Source organism: Siphateles boraxobius, unplaced genomic scaffold (assembly GCF_051911475.1).
Source record: "Siphateles boraxobius isolate OS27281-9 unplaced genomic scaffold, OSU_SipBor_1 61, whole genome shotgun sequence".
NCBI lineage: Eukaryota > Metazoa > Chordata > Actinopteri > Cypriniformes > Leuciscidae > Siphateles > Siphateles boraxobius.
This window is the reverse complement of record NW_027509188.1, coordinates 12,013,129-12,027,991: the sequence shown is the minus strand read 5'-3', so window position 1 is coordinate 12,027,991 and position 14,863 is coordinate 12,013,129.

The following is a 14,863-nucleotide window of genomic DNA, read 5'->3' as shown; positions in this document are numbered from 1 at the left end:
TTTCATAATTTTATTTGAGAAAATCCATTGTCAAATACACTATTACAGGTCTTCACAAACCGTCAAAATAAAAGTTCGGTTTTACTAGGAGAAATTATGACAGAAATATATTACTATTGTAGGCATACAGTAGAACGTAGCCTACTTCTCAAAATAATAATAATAATAACAATAATAATACATTTTATTTTAACATTATTTATAGGAGTATTTTTTTTTGTCCATGGTTTAATTTAGTAAATCTTTTTTTTGCAGCGCTTCCCCAAAAAATAAAAGGACACAAGTTTAAATTTACATTTGATTAGCCTACCACCGTTTTTGATAATATATTTGGATTAAATCATAAAAAGTAGGGGTGTAACGATACACAAAACTGACGGTTCGGTTTTCCCACGGTTTTGATGTCTCGGTTCGGTTCGGTTTAGAAAGCTAAAAAAAAAAATTAAACAGTGGTTTAATGAGAAAATTGTGTCTTTGTCAGTTTTTGCATTAACTTTACTCTAATTTGTTATTGAAATATAATAATTTACACAGTTGCTGTCATTTTCATTAAAGATATTTTAAACGTACTTTAAATAATCAAGATATAATTAACAGGTTAAGTAAAATATAATATATAGGATAATATTGTGCATTTATTTAGTGCAAGAGTTCATTTCTCTAGGAACCAACAAGTTGTGGACACTTAATCACTAGCCTGCTGAGGTAAATATAATGCTAGTGACAAGCTATGCAGTTTTATTGACGTCTTTCCGCTGCTGAAACACTGATTGAGCGATTACACGAGTTATGATGCCTTTCAGTAAGTATACTGTATTTTTCAACATATCTTCAGGTGTCCATTCATGTTTATTCTGTAACTGAGGAAGAGATGATCGCGTTTACTCGCGTTTACTCGCGTTTACTCCGCGCTACCGCTACTGTTACAATCCGTGGTGACAGATAGTTTTAAACTGTGGGTACAGATTGTCAATTTACATCCATGTGGACAGATTGGTAAACTGTGCCTAGTTTTGTAAAACTGTGCACACGGTAGTTTATTTTTCTTCTGTAATGAAGCTTGGCTGTCCATCTAGTGAAAAATGTTGGTACTGCGGCCAAATAAAATCTTACTGAAAGCTCATTTTTTGAGATATCAACCTAAAATTTGGAACACAACTTCTTCAGATTTTTGGCTTACATTTTCTGGCAGTTTTAGAGTAAAATATATTTTGTAATATATATATTTTATATAAAATATAAATAATGATATTTTTACATTGTTCATTTTCATAAACTCAAACTTGTATAACTTTTTTTCTGTTTCACTTTCATAACTTCATAATACTTCATTTCAACATTAATCTGGCAAATGTCTTCTTTAAAACAAGACCAACCATAGGTCTATATTCGAAAGCATTCTTGAATTACAACCATTTAAGTTTGAATAGTGATTTTCATGTCTATGCGATAAAAGGGGGAGTGACAGTTAAAGGGTTAAACAATATTAAACTATAATATCTATATCTATAATATCTAAAATATAATTTATATATAAAAACTCTCCTACAGTCCAGTCACCATCAGTCGCGACAGTCGCGACTCGCACGTATTTTCATTTAAACGTCACTCACTGACGTTTTCCTAACCAGAAAAAAAACCGATTGCCCTGCTCTGCCTCTGATTGGCTAGTACTTATTGCCATCTGGGTCAGAGCCAATTAGAAGCAGGATGTGGGTGGGAAAAAACTCTGTGTATAGGGAAAGGGGAGAGACAGAGGGAACAGGCAAGACAAACTCCTACGTTTAAATAACATATAGAAAATATCTGCTTGACAACGAGCTGAGAACAAGCCCAAATAAGCAACCACACTTTAGAAACAAGCCCAAAAAAAAACGCGACCCGCGACTACCAATATTTGTAAGCGACTTTACAGAAAAACAAGCCCAAAGTCGCTTATAATAAGCGGACTTGGCAACACTGATTCCAGGTCCAATCAATTAGCCGGGCTGGGCGGGGCCGGGGTAGCTTGCAGGGCGGGGCGTGTTCGGTACGCCATGAGAGTATCGCCATTCGAATCGTGGGTTCTGTATCGCGGTTCTTCGGTTTGGTTCGAATATCGTTACACCGCTAATAAAAAGAAACATTAATTTTCTGAATAAAATACATTTCATAGGACAATATTATTCTTAAACATTTTAATAAATTATTAATGTTAAAAATAAGTTGTTAATCTAATTCATTATTAATTATCAAATTTAATTGATTAGACATGTTTTATTGAAATTTTAATAAACAAACAAATTATTTCAAGTTTGTTATAATAAAAGCATTTGTTCAACCAAAAAAAAATCCTGTTTTCATTAATTTAACTGTCATTTTAACTGATGATAATAATAATAATACCCATAATTTAATAATACAGTTTATTTATTTAACAATTGATTAATACTGTAAACCGTGATATTTTCTGAGACGTTACCATACTGTGAAAATCTTATACCATTACAACCCTACACGGGAGGGTCCCCCACCCCACCCCCGCTGTTAAAAAAGTAACTCAGTAACTTTTACTCTGAGTCAATTTTAAATGAGCTACCTTTTACTTTTACTTGAGTAGATTTTTAGACCGGTACTTTTACTTGTACTTAAGTAAAATTTCATTGAAGTAGTAGTACTTTTACTTGAGTAGAATATTTTATTACTCTTTCCACCTCTGTATGCACTATTATTCACTATTTTATATGATTTATTTATCTGTTAGACAGTATTTCGTAGTGTATTAGAATACAATATGTATACTTGATAATTTAACAACTTATTTCAAATAATATGAACTATTGTTCACTAATTTATGTTTTATTTGTCTGTGTAAGTCAGTATATTGTGGATAATTTAACATCTTATTTCATATAATATGAACTATTATTCACTATTTTATATGGTTTATTTATCTGTAAGGTAGTATATTGGGGTGTATTAGATTAAAATGATGTTCCTATGATGTTCACATGATTTTCCTATATCACAGATGTATTAGATTCAAATACTTCCTGCTCAGCTACTGTTCGGACGCTCTCGCTTACTGCTCCGCGCTTTGCTCTATCGCTTTTATATTTCTATATTTTATCTCCTTTTATCACCTAATTTTAACTTCAGCAAATCAGCACAGTGCTCAAACGTTTGGATTACTACAAAAAAAAAGCAGAATTATTTTATTCAACCAGCCTCACACTGAAAGCTTACATTCCGGGGAAGAGAAAACAAAACTGCCTACATTCATAAGGATAAGAAAATGCCTCCTCTGGAATCTACTTGCTGCTCCAACTGCCACAGACTTTTACAAAGGATTGCAATTCTTGAAACAAAGTTAATTGCGGGACCACCAAACCAGACGGAACACACAACAGAGCTTCGTCATGGACGTCCTCAGCATACAGCCGGTGAGTCCCATGAATCTAGTGCTTCTCGACAGGCCATACTGAGTGTAGAGAAACAAGCCGATCGTTTTACTAATCGATGGCACAAACAGGGTGCGAGACCCAAAGGCACTCGAGACATCAGATTGTCACGAGCATCACATATTACTGCAGTAGCATCCTCTACCCCAGATACGGCTCTGACAAGGACTGCAAACACTGGTCTCCTACCACCGCCTATACATCTTGAGAACAGATTTGAAGTATTAATGAATGAGGAATCCCCAAATTTGATGAATGTGATCACACACAGACAGAATCAGCCAGTAGCTAACACTGATGCTAACTGGGGCTCAAGGTCGAGCAGACAGCGGCACTCAGCTCACAGTGCAGCCGAGCCCAGGACTCTGATAGTGGGCGACTCCGTAATCAGAAACATTAATAGCAGGGATACAACAACGTGCTGCCTTCCACAAGCAACAACATCTGATGTAAACAGGGAACTTCAGAACATTCTGATGAAACATAAGACTGCAAATCGACTCATCATTCATGTGGGGAAGAATGATATTCATAAAGAGCAGTCGGAACTTCTTAAAGAAGGATTTCAATGAACTTTTTGAAACACTTAAAAGACTGAAAGTTCAAACATTCATCAGTGGACCACTCCCAGCAAGAGGAACAAACAGGTTTTCACGGTTGCTTGGGCTTAATACATGGCTGCATATTACAGCCTCCAATAACACCAGAGCAAAAATCACTCTCACCAGAAACATTATCACCCTCTCCAGCATCTCCACTTCTGTGCTTCTCAGAGAAAATGGAACAACTGGTGCATGCTGGAACTAGACTATCCCACTCTTTTGCTGCGAGCCCCCAGATACCAACCAAAAAACGCCAGGCCCCACAACCACCAAAGCCTGCGGGCCCAGCTCGCCCTCCCCCTCCTCCTGTGAGAGCTCTTCGGCCTCTGCCACAGCGCCAGGGCCCACACCCTCCTCCAGCGGCTCGAGGTGAACCAAAAACAACTGATACCAGCTCTCAGTGATATGTGTCGGGTCCCCGCTATGATAACAATAACTTTCTCAAATGTTTACAGAACAAGCGGGAACCCAGTGTGCCTGTATCTTTTTCTATTGCTGTTCGATTACATGATAGAAAGTCTAAGGCCTTCAAAAGCCGTACAGCAAACCCATCTAATCTGGTGCCTATTACACGACATACCAAGATTGCTGTGGGGACAAAAAGTAAGACTGTTAAGTTAGCACTTTTAAACATCCGCTCACTTAAAAATAAATCACTTTTAGTCAACGACTTAATAACCACATACAACCTGGATTTTATGTTGCTAAATGAAACTTGGCTAGAAGAAAGTTGCAGTGCAACAGTCCTCAATGAAACAGCCCCTCCTAACTTTACTTTTATGAGTGTCTGCAGAGCTGTCAGAAGAGGCGGAGGTTTAGCTGCTCTTTATAAAGATGTCTATCAATGTAAGCAAATATCATTTGGGAATTACCCGTCTTTCGAATATCTGGGTATTGTGTTAAAAGGTGCTCCACGCATTTTACTTATCATTGTTTACAGGCCTCCAAAATACTCTCCAGCTTTTGCTGAGAACTTAACAGAACTGTTATCAACAATTTCCTCAGAGTTTGACTGCTTTGCCATTGCTGGAGATTTTAACATCCACATAGATAATGCAGAAAACAATATGGCAAAAGAAATCAAAACTGTTTTAAAAACTTTTGATCTGACTCAGCATGTACATGGAGCCACACATAATCGTGGACACACTCTAGATTTACTTATCAGTAAGGGTCTAAACATTTCATCAATTGTTATTAAGGATGTAGCACTGTCTGATCATTTTTGTATTTTCTTTGATATATTGATCTCTCCTGCCATTGAAGCTAGATCTGTGTCTGTCAAGAAGAGATGCTTAAATGAGAACACTAGTGTACTATTTATGAAGGCTATATCTTTAACACCAAGCATATCTGCTGACTCTGTTGATTTTCTCCTTGATTCTTTTAACTCAAAAGTTAAGAGTGTAATTGATGATATTGCTCCTGTGAAAGTCAGGAAGAAGAGTGGCAGACAAAAAGCACCTTGGAGAAACTCAACAGCAGTGCAAAATATGAAAAGACAATGCAGAAAAGCAGAGCGCATGTGGCGGAAGACAAAACTTGTAGTCCATTATAACATCTACAAAGACAGCATCCATGCTTTCAATAAGGAACTAAGCAAAGCTAGACAGACTTTTTTTCTCGAATATTATAAACAGCAATATAAACAACACACGCACTCTTTTTGCTACTGTAGAGAGACTGACAAACCCCCCAAGCCAGATTCCCAGTGAAATGCTCTCAGTGAGAAAGTGCAGTGAGTTTGCTTCTTTCTTCTCTGAGAAAATCAATAATATCAGAAAGGTGATCAGCTCATCCTTGAGTTGCGCTGGTGTCAGGCAGATCAGACAACAGCACGAGAAGGTAGCCACTATGTCTGATTTCGAAGAAATTGATGGCAAAATTTTGGAAGAAACCGTACAGCAACTAAAAACATCAACCTTCGCCCTTGATGCACTTCCCACATCTTTTTTTCAAAAATGTGTTACACAGCTTAGAAGCAGATCTCCTAGAAGTGGTAAATGCCTCACTTCTCTCTGGGAGTTTTCCGACCTCCCTGAAAACTGCTGTTGTCAAGCCCCTCCTGAAAAAGAGCAATCTGGATAAGACCATATTAAACAACTATAGACCGATCTCAAATCTTCCTTTCATAGGCAAGATCATTGAAAAAGTTGTCTTCAATCAGCTGAACAAATTCTAAAGCTCGAATGGATACTTTGACCATTTTCAATCTGGTTTCCGACCGCACCACAGTACAGAGACCGCGCTCATAAAGATAATAAATGATATTTGCTTAAATACTGATACAGGCAAATTATCAGTGCTGGTACTACTCGACCTCAGTGCTGCATTTGACATTTTTTGACATTTGCATTTGTCGATCACAAAATACTTCTTGACAGGCTGGAAAACTGGGTCGGGCTTTCTGGGATAGTCCTAAAATGGTTCAGGTCATACTTAGGAGGCAGAGGTTATTATGTGAGTATAGGAGACCATAAGTCTGAGTGGACATCCATGACATGCGGAGTCCCTCAAGGCTCAATTCTTGCGCCACTCCTATTCAACCTGTACATGCTCCCAATGAGCCAAATAATGAGAAAGAACCAAATCGCTTACCATAGCTATGCAGACGACACACAGCTCTACTTATCCCTATCGCCTAACGATTACAGCCCCATTGACTCCCTTTGCCAATGCATTGATGAAGTAAACAATTGGATGTGCCAAAACTTTCTTCAGTTAAACAAAGACAAAACTGAAGTCATTGCGTTTGGAAACAAAGATGAAGTTCTCAAGGTGAACGCATACCTTCAGTCTAGGGGTCAAACAACTAAAAATCAAGTCAGGAATCTGGGTGTGTCTCTGGAGTCAGACCTTAGTTTCAGTAGTCATGTCAAAGCAATAACTAAATCAGCATATTATCACCTGAAAAATATTGCAAGAATTAGATGCTTTGTTTCCAGTCAAGACTTAGAAAAACTTGTGCATGCTTTCATCACCAGTAGGGTGGATTATTGTAATGGACTTCTCACTGGCCTTCCCAAAAAGACCATAAGACAGTTGCAGCTCATACAGAACGCTGCTGCTAGGATTCTGAGCAGAACCAGAAAATATGAACACATCACACCAGTCCTCAGGTCTTTACACTGGCTGCCAGTTACATTTAGGATTGATTTTAAAGTATTATTACTGGTATATAAATCATTCAATGGCCTAGGACCTCAATACATTGCAGATATGCTCAGTGAATATAAACCCAACAGATCACTCAGATCATTAGGATCACATCGGCTAGAAATACCAAGGGTTCACTCTAAGCATGGCGAGTCTGCTTTTAGCTACTATGCCAGCCGCAGCTGGAACCAGCTTCCAGAAGAGATCAGATGTGCTCCTACAGTAGTCACATTCAAATCCAGACTCAAAACACATCTGTTTAACTCTGCATTTACTGAATGAGCACTGTGCCACTGTTCGTCCGACTGTTTGCACTGTATTTTATTTTATGTTTTAATTATTCTGATTTCTGTATTTTATCTTTTATTCTAAACTGTTTTAATTATTCTGATTTCTTTTGATTATTTTAATTTCTTCTATGTAAAGCACTTTGAATTACCATTGTGTATGAAATGTGCTATATAAATAAACTTGCCTTGCCTTGCCTTGCCTTACTTATACTTGATAATTTAACAGAAAAAATCCAAGGAACAGCGGCTTGCGTTTCTCCAGTTTGGGCCGGGGGTCCCTCGCACTGCTCCGCGTGCACGCCCAACTCGCCTGCGCCGCGTTTTCACCTCGGATCGCTGCGGAACAGCCTTAACAGTGACCGACCGGGGATTTCAACTCTGGCATGGGGACCACGAATGCCTTAGGACCGTAGCGCTCTGCAGGGAAGCGCCTGACAACAACAATCTGCTTTTAACCCTTCGATGCCCGTATCATTTCGATAGGTAATTACACTTCGCCTCGCTCTGATTAAATGTTTAAAAGTGATTTTAAAATCCTTATAAATGTTATCTTATTTCATATCCTCCTCGGACCCATGAATTTTTTTCATGTCATCACATTGTTTAGAGCATAAGAAAATGGTAAAAAAAAAAAAAATATCTTATTCATATGTTATGCTATGTACTCTGTAGTAAATTATATTTATAGGCAAAAACAATGGGACTTTTCTTTCAATCACCAAAACATTTTAAGCAAAATTTGTTTAAAGATGATTCTCAACTACGTTATGAAAGATTTAAGGAGCTAAATCGATTTTAGTCAGATACACGCATAAAGACCACCTCATTATGTTCAACACGTCACTTTTAAACGTTTAATAAATGAACTGTTTATTTTATGTTTTATTTATCTAATATGATTTAGTCATCAATGGTATTTCTTTAAACTCTTTTTTCTTTCTCTCCTACAGACATTATGGGCGATGCTGATCCATATGAAAATCATATCCGTGTCAGACCTCTTCATGTTCATAATTTCATCGTTCTGTGACATTGTTCAACTATAATAAAATACATTCCCCTGAAAAACATTCCTACATTCCTTTCAGTTACACCAAGCAAATTGCCCGTCATAAACACACACACAGACACAGCCATAAAGTCCGGAACCACAATGGGGCCAAAAGTTCACAAGACACTTACTGATCATAAAACCCCCCATTGTCATATCCTGTCATAAACATATGTCATAAAACCATAAATCATTTTTGACACAAGGTCCCTTATATACACTACTCCTGTGCAGGGAGCTCTAGAGTGATCTTGGCCTCAACAACCTCAGTTGAGAGACCTGAGTCTATGAGTTGGGTCCCCTCAGAGGCCAAACCCACACTTCCATAACTCTTTTCTCCAGAACTCCCGGGAGTAGAACAATCAGGGAAACCATGTACAGGCGCAGTACAGCCACGTCTGCAACTCCATATGAGCTCAACCACCTCGGGTGGAGTCTCCCTTCCATGGGCCTCAGCCGCTGCCTCGACAGTATGTCTGCTCCCTGAATCTGGTGCCCAGGGATGTAGAGCCTGAGCCATCATCACCAGGTGATTAATTGCCAAGTGAGATGGTGACCCATCCAGGGGCACAGAGCAAGCATCCATGATTGCTCCCCAGCCCATGAGGGAAGCATCCGTTGTAAACGTTAAGCGACGACAATGATCTCCCAGCACAGGACCCTGGGACAAGAACCAAGGCTTCTTCCACATAACTAGGGCATGTAGGCATTGCCTCGTGACCCTGATCATGCGAAAGGGGTTGCCCCTCGGGGAAAACCCTTTGGTCCTGAGCCACCACTGCAAGGGTCTCATGTACAACAGGCCAAAAGGTATCACATTGGACGCTGCTGCCATCAGACCCCCCAGTCTCTGAAACTGTTTCACAGTGAGTGGGCTAGCATTAATGTTTTCACAGCCAACAAGATGGACTCTATGCGTGCCGGTGAGAGGTATGCCTGCATCGACATTGAGTCCCAAACCACGCCTAGAAAAGTGGTCCTCTGTAGTGGAGAAAGCATACTCTTTTTGGTAACCCCAACTCTTTCATGTGGGCGAGAACGACATCTTGATGCCAAACCGCCAGCTGATGCAACTGAGCCAGAATCAACCAAACGTGGGTGTAGTTCATGATGGGAATACAATGCAGGCGCAGAGGCTGCACATTTCATGAAAAGTGCGGGAGGAGAGTGCTTGGCTGAATGGAAGAACTCGATATTGGTATGATTTGCCCCTTGAAAGCAAACCTCAGGAACTTCCTGTGATATGGAAGGATGGATATATGAGAGTATGCGTCCTTGAGATCTATTGTGACAAACCAGTCCTCGGATCTGATCTGTGGCATGTGTCTCAAGGTTATCATTTAGAATTTTAGCAGCATGATTGACTTGTTCAGCACTCCCAGATCCAAAATGACACGCAACTCCCCATCCTTCTTTGGAACTATAAAATACAGACTGTAGAACCCGGTTTCCCAGTTAGAGTAGGGTACATGTTCTATGGCCCCTTTCTCCAGCAGGATTTTCACTTCTTGTTCCATTACCAGAACCTGCTCGGGGCCCATCACGGTGGAAAGGAGCCCCATAAAACTGAGTGGACGAGACCAAAACTGTAATTGATAACCCTTTTCTATGGTCTTCAGGACCCAACGAGAAACATTTGGCAATAGCTTCCACGCTGCCAAAAATTCTACTAGAGGTACCAGCCTATCGAGACTGGCTTCTGTTTTTTTTTTTATGCGCAATCAGCAAAACGCCCTGTAGCGGCGAACTGGCTCGGGAGCAGACACTCTGCTACTGTTGAGAAATGTTTGGCAGAAGCTTCCACGCTGCCAAAAAATCTACTAAGAGAACTAGTCTCTCAAGACTGGTTTAGGTTTTACTCGAGTGACCAATTGGGGGCCCTGTACGGTGAATCTGCAGGGAACAACCGAACTGACTGCACTGGGACCCTCCTTGGAGGGGGCAGGCATCCCAGGACCACTACGTTTCCGGGTAGACCCCTAAGCTATGTGCATACGAGGTGTCGGGGTTAGCATAACGGGCAATGGAAATGGAAATGGGCACCATATGAGGTGTTAACCACTTCCCCCCCGGAAATTAAGAGAACCAGCCTCTCGAGACTGGTTTCTGGTATTACTCAAGCGACCAATTCGATGCCCTGATGTGGCGCACCGGCAGGGAACAGCCAAACTGATTGCTCTGAGACCCTCCTCGGAGGGGGCGGGCAGAACGGCCCCAGAGGGCACCGAAGGGAGATGGGCACTGTATAATGTGGTGTTATTTATTTCCCCTCAGAAATTTCACCATTTATTTCCTCAGGATTAAATGCAGCCAAAGATCAACCATCGACGAGTAAACACGGTCTGGATGAAAGGCTGAATACTATATTAACCCTCTGAGGTCTAAGGGGTTTTTGGGGTCCTTGGGGTGTTCTGACATGCTCTGACATTTGTGCTTTTTTCAGTTATTAATAAACATGTTAATGGCAAAGGTGTAAATTCACTCTATATAGCACAAACGGGGCTACCGTAATATGTGAGCAACATGTATGTACATGTTTGTATTTTTTAGAGAATAATGTTTATGCGTGGTTATTAAAAAAATTAAAACTTACAGTGTCTGATATAATGCCACAAAACACATACTAAATATGTGTCCACAAGACTTTTGACTAATGAGTGTTGTTGCCCAGAATTTTTGCTTCAAAATGATCTGAAAATCATCCTGCCTAATCATTTACACAAAACAATACATTGATTTAAATTTTATAATACACCTTTTGTTTGGAAAGGCAATACGCGTGGAGGCGTGTTCACACCTGAGAAGACAAAGGCCGGATAATGTGCCACATACATAATGAGCTGCATATTAATTAGCCTTTCACACAGGTGTGTCACAGGATCCCAAATAATGCAAGGACAAAAGAAATTATCTATATATACATATTTTAAAATTAGAAATTGTAACCAATTACAAATAGGTTACAATTACAACAACAATTACAATTTTAACAATATATCAAGTGTATTTCTTTGTAAAAAGTATACATTTTATCATACGTATTAAAAAAGGTAAGGATTCATTAGTTTGAATATTGGAACAAACACTATAATAACATCTTAGTTGATAATTCAATATACCTACTTTATTTTTGACAAAACATCATACTATAGTATATTTAACAATGAGAAGAAATTGGTGAACAAAAGCGTACCTATTTAATGTGACAGTAGTCTTTTTTTACAGCCAAAACTTTATAATCTATGCAAAACTAATCACAAAATTTTGTCTAAACATGCATATTTAGTCTGTAACATATTGTGTATGATATATTAGCATATACATGTGAATTTGCAGTTTGTTGCTTATACAGACATTTTATTTCAACATATATCAGTCTATTTTTACTCATTTTAGTAGGCTATAACAATATAGTTTGGATGTGTTCATGTAAACATAACGTTTACTAATGTAGGGGCGAGAGTGAATGAACGGCACAGACACGCACTGTATAACTGTAGTAAACAAAGCGCGCGCGCCTGTGCCATTCATTCATCATTTAGCCTACACACAGACACGCAATTAATATTTAAACAGTCTTTTTGAGGTTTACAGTCAGACACTATTCAATATCGCGATTAGAACAAAGCACTTAAGAATAAATGACTTACTACATCAGCTGGATCCGTTGCTCCTCGAAATGAAACTACCAGCACTTCTGGTACATTTTCCAGGGTTATTAGATAGTATTATTCCTCACAGCGTATGGATACGCTGTGTACACAGCTGTAGTAAGATACTTACTAAACACGATGTGTTTTATAATCCAGCAGGTGGGCGTTGGCATGTTTGAATGGCTTGCCTTAGATCATTTGCGTTTGAATACCGCGCGCTCTCCGTGGGCATTAACACGTAATTAGGTATAATGAGCTGGAAAGAAAAAGACTGACATCTCTCTCTTTTCATACAGATTACATAAACTGACAATATTTGTTTTTTTATATAAATTAATTCATTTAAAAGAAGAGAGTTCAAGCTTTATTATGGAAAAACACTCGTGCCTGTATGACAAGTATTCGCGGAATTACAGTTAATTTTCGGACGCGTTTCAGAATGGACTTAACTGACAGAGAGAAGGCAGAACGCGCATCATGTTTGTTTTTCTTTATTTGGCGAAAAGCACAACACTTTGTTTTTATTGTGAGTATCCACAAAAAAAATAGACACAAAAATTCTGCATCAAAATTTATAGACAAGTAGTTTGTTTAGGCATGGTTTGTAAGGAATTACAAACCTGCGCACATATATTCAAACGCACATAACTATAGAATCAATTCTTAATGCGCATGTGAACGCCATCAGCGTCTATCACAGGTTCACGTTTAAAGCCTGTTTAGAGAGAACGGTGTCGTCTTAGCGGCCCCTAATTTAATAACAAATGATAATTTAGACGGAAGTGAATCAATCAAAACTAACTTTAGCTGGAAAAAACATTTTTCAAGAACCACTATAAAACCAAACCAATCTCTGTTACCTTAAATTATATGTTTATCTCTGTAAAGCTGCTTTGAAACAATCTACATTGTTAAAAGCGCTATATAAATGAGGATGACTTGACACTTATCAGGATCTAATGATGTACAACACTTAATATGTAAGATCAAAATCAACAGAGTATTTTGAGTTTCTTTTGCACTGATAAGAAAAAAAGCGAGACTATCGCGCGGGCCGACCTCAGAGGGTTAATACAGACATCTAACTCCTTAGAGATCAGATATGTACATATTTAATTTTCTCAAAAATTAAATGCAGCCAAATATCAACCAGACCTAGCCACTACACTCTTATCCAGTCTCGTAATCTTACGTAATTAAACGCGCGATCTGGGCCAAAGAATCTTTATTGACTTTCTTCCTCGAGAAGAAAGCCAAAAGGAGCTTTTACTAGAGCTGACCGTGCATGCTCTACTCCCAAACAAACAACACATAAATCATGTGTATCCCCACCCGTAATGAACCGAGGGCAGGGAGGAACACACAATCCAAAATGCTGTTTGCTCGCCATTATATTCCTGTCTAGATATATAATATGCTTATGGGCAAACAACAATAAATAGACAGAGACAGTTTCACACAGAGCGCTTGCTGAAGACACAGAAGCTGACAATGTTTGGTCTGGGTGCTCTTTGAGCTTCCTGCCATGAATTCAACCGCCTATACGCCATTGGACTGATTTCACAAGTGCTTCACGATGCAATCACGCTGACCGTTCCGTCATCTCAACGCAATGCAAGTTCCCTTGAAAGGGAACTTATCTTTGCAGCTAACCTAAGCAAACACTATACTAAGTTTACTCGTTTCTGCGATTCCTACTTACATCATTTACAACAAAAAAAACTCTCTTTGCTGGGATGTTAATCTGTGGCACTCCTTGACATACTTCTCATATGCCTTCTTGGCAGGCTGATCAGCACTGGCATCAACTAACAAGAGCTCCAATCTGCTCCATTTCAGGAAAGTGCCGAAGAAAATAGTGTCATGGTCCATCTTAAGTAAGTTCCGTGATGGTTAATTTTTGTTGTAAAAAAAAGTTATTGGTTTAGTTAATTTATCTATACAGCCGTTCTGGAGAAAACAGCAATGTCATCGTCCAGCTCAGTTCAGTTCTTATATAATGGTGCCAATCCAGGCAGATCAATGATATTGTTGAATATTAAGTGTCCCCAACTAAGCAAGACGGAAGCCAATGGCGACAAAGGCAACAGTGGCAAGCAATCAATACTCCATCAAGTGACAGAATGGAGAAAAAAAAACCTTGGGAGAAACCAGGCTCTGTCGGGGGGGCCACTATCTCACAAATCTCAAACTTCTCAAATCTAGCCTTGAGGTTATAAACGCATTAACTAACTGTTCCGCATTTTATAATTTAGATATATTTCTTAGATACTAGAAATGTGGCTTTTAAAAGAAATATTAGTATCAAAGATTACACTAATTATGCATTACGTTAATTTTGTGAATTGGTAAGTTTTGTCTGGGCACAAAGAATTATAGAGCTCAGTATTGTGAGCGTAACAGTTACGATCACCAGCTGGAGTGCCCTTGAGAGCCACCAGAGGGCACTCCACATCAGACTATTGTCATTCCCTCACAAACCACATTTACCATAATTCTCTGCCTGCATTCATCAGCATTTAATTGAAAATGGAATCTTTTTCGGCTCTTTTTCGGCTGCTGTCTAGTCAGAAGAGACCTAGGAAAGTAAGGGGTGTAGGAAAAAGGTCAGGGGCTGTGCGGAAGCTCACTCCTAAAGATTGGGCAGAGGAATGTATAGGGTCATTTGAGA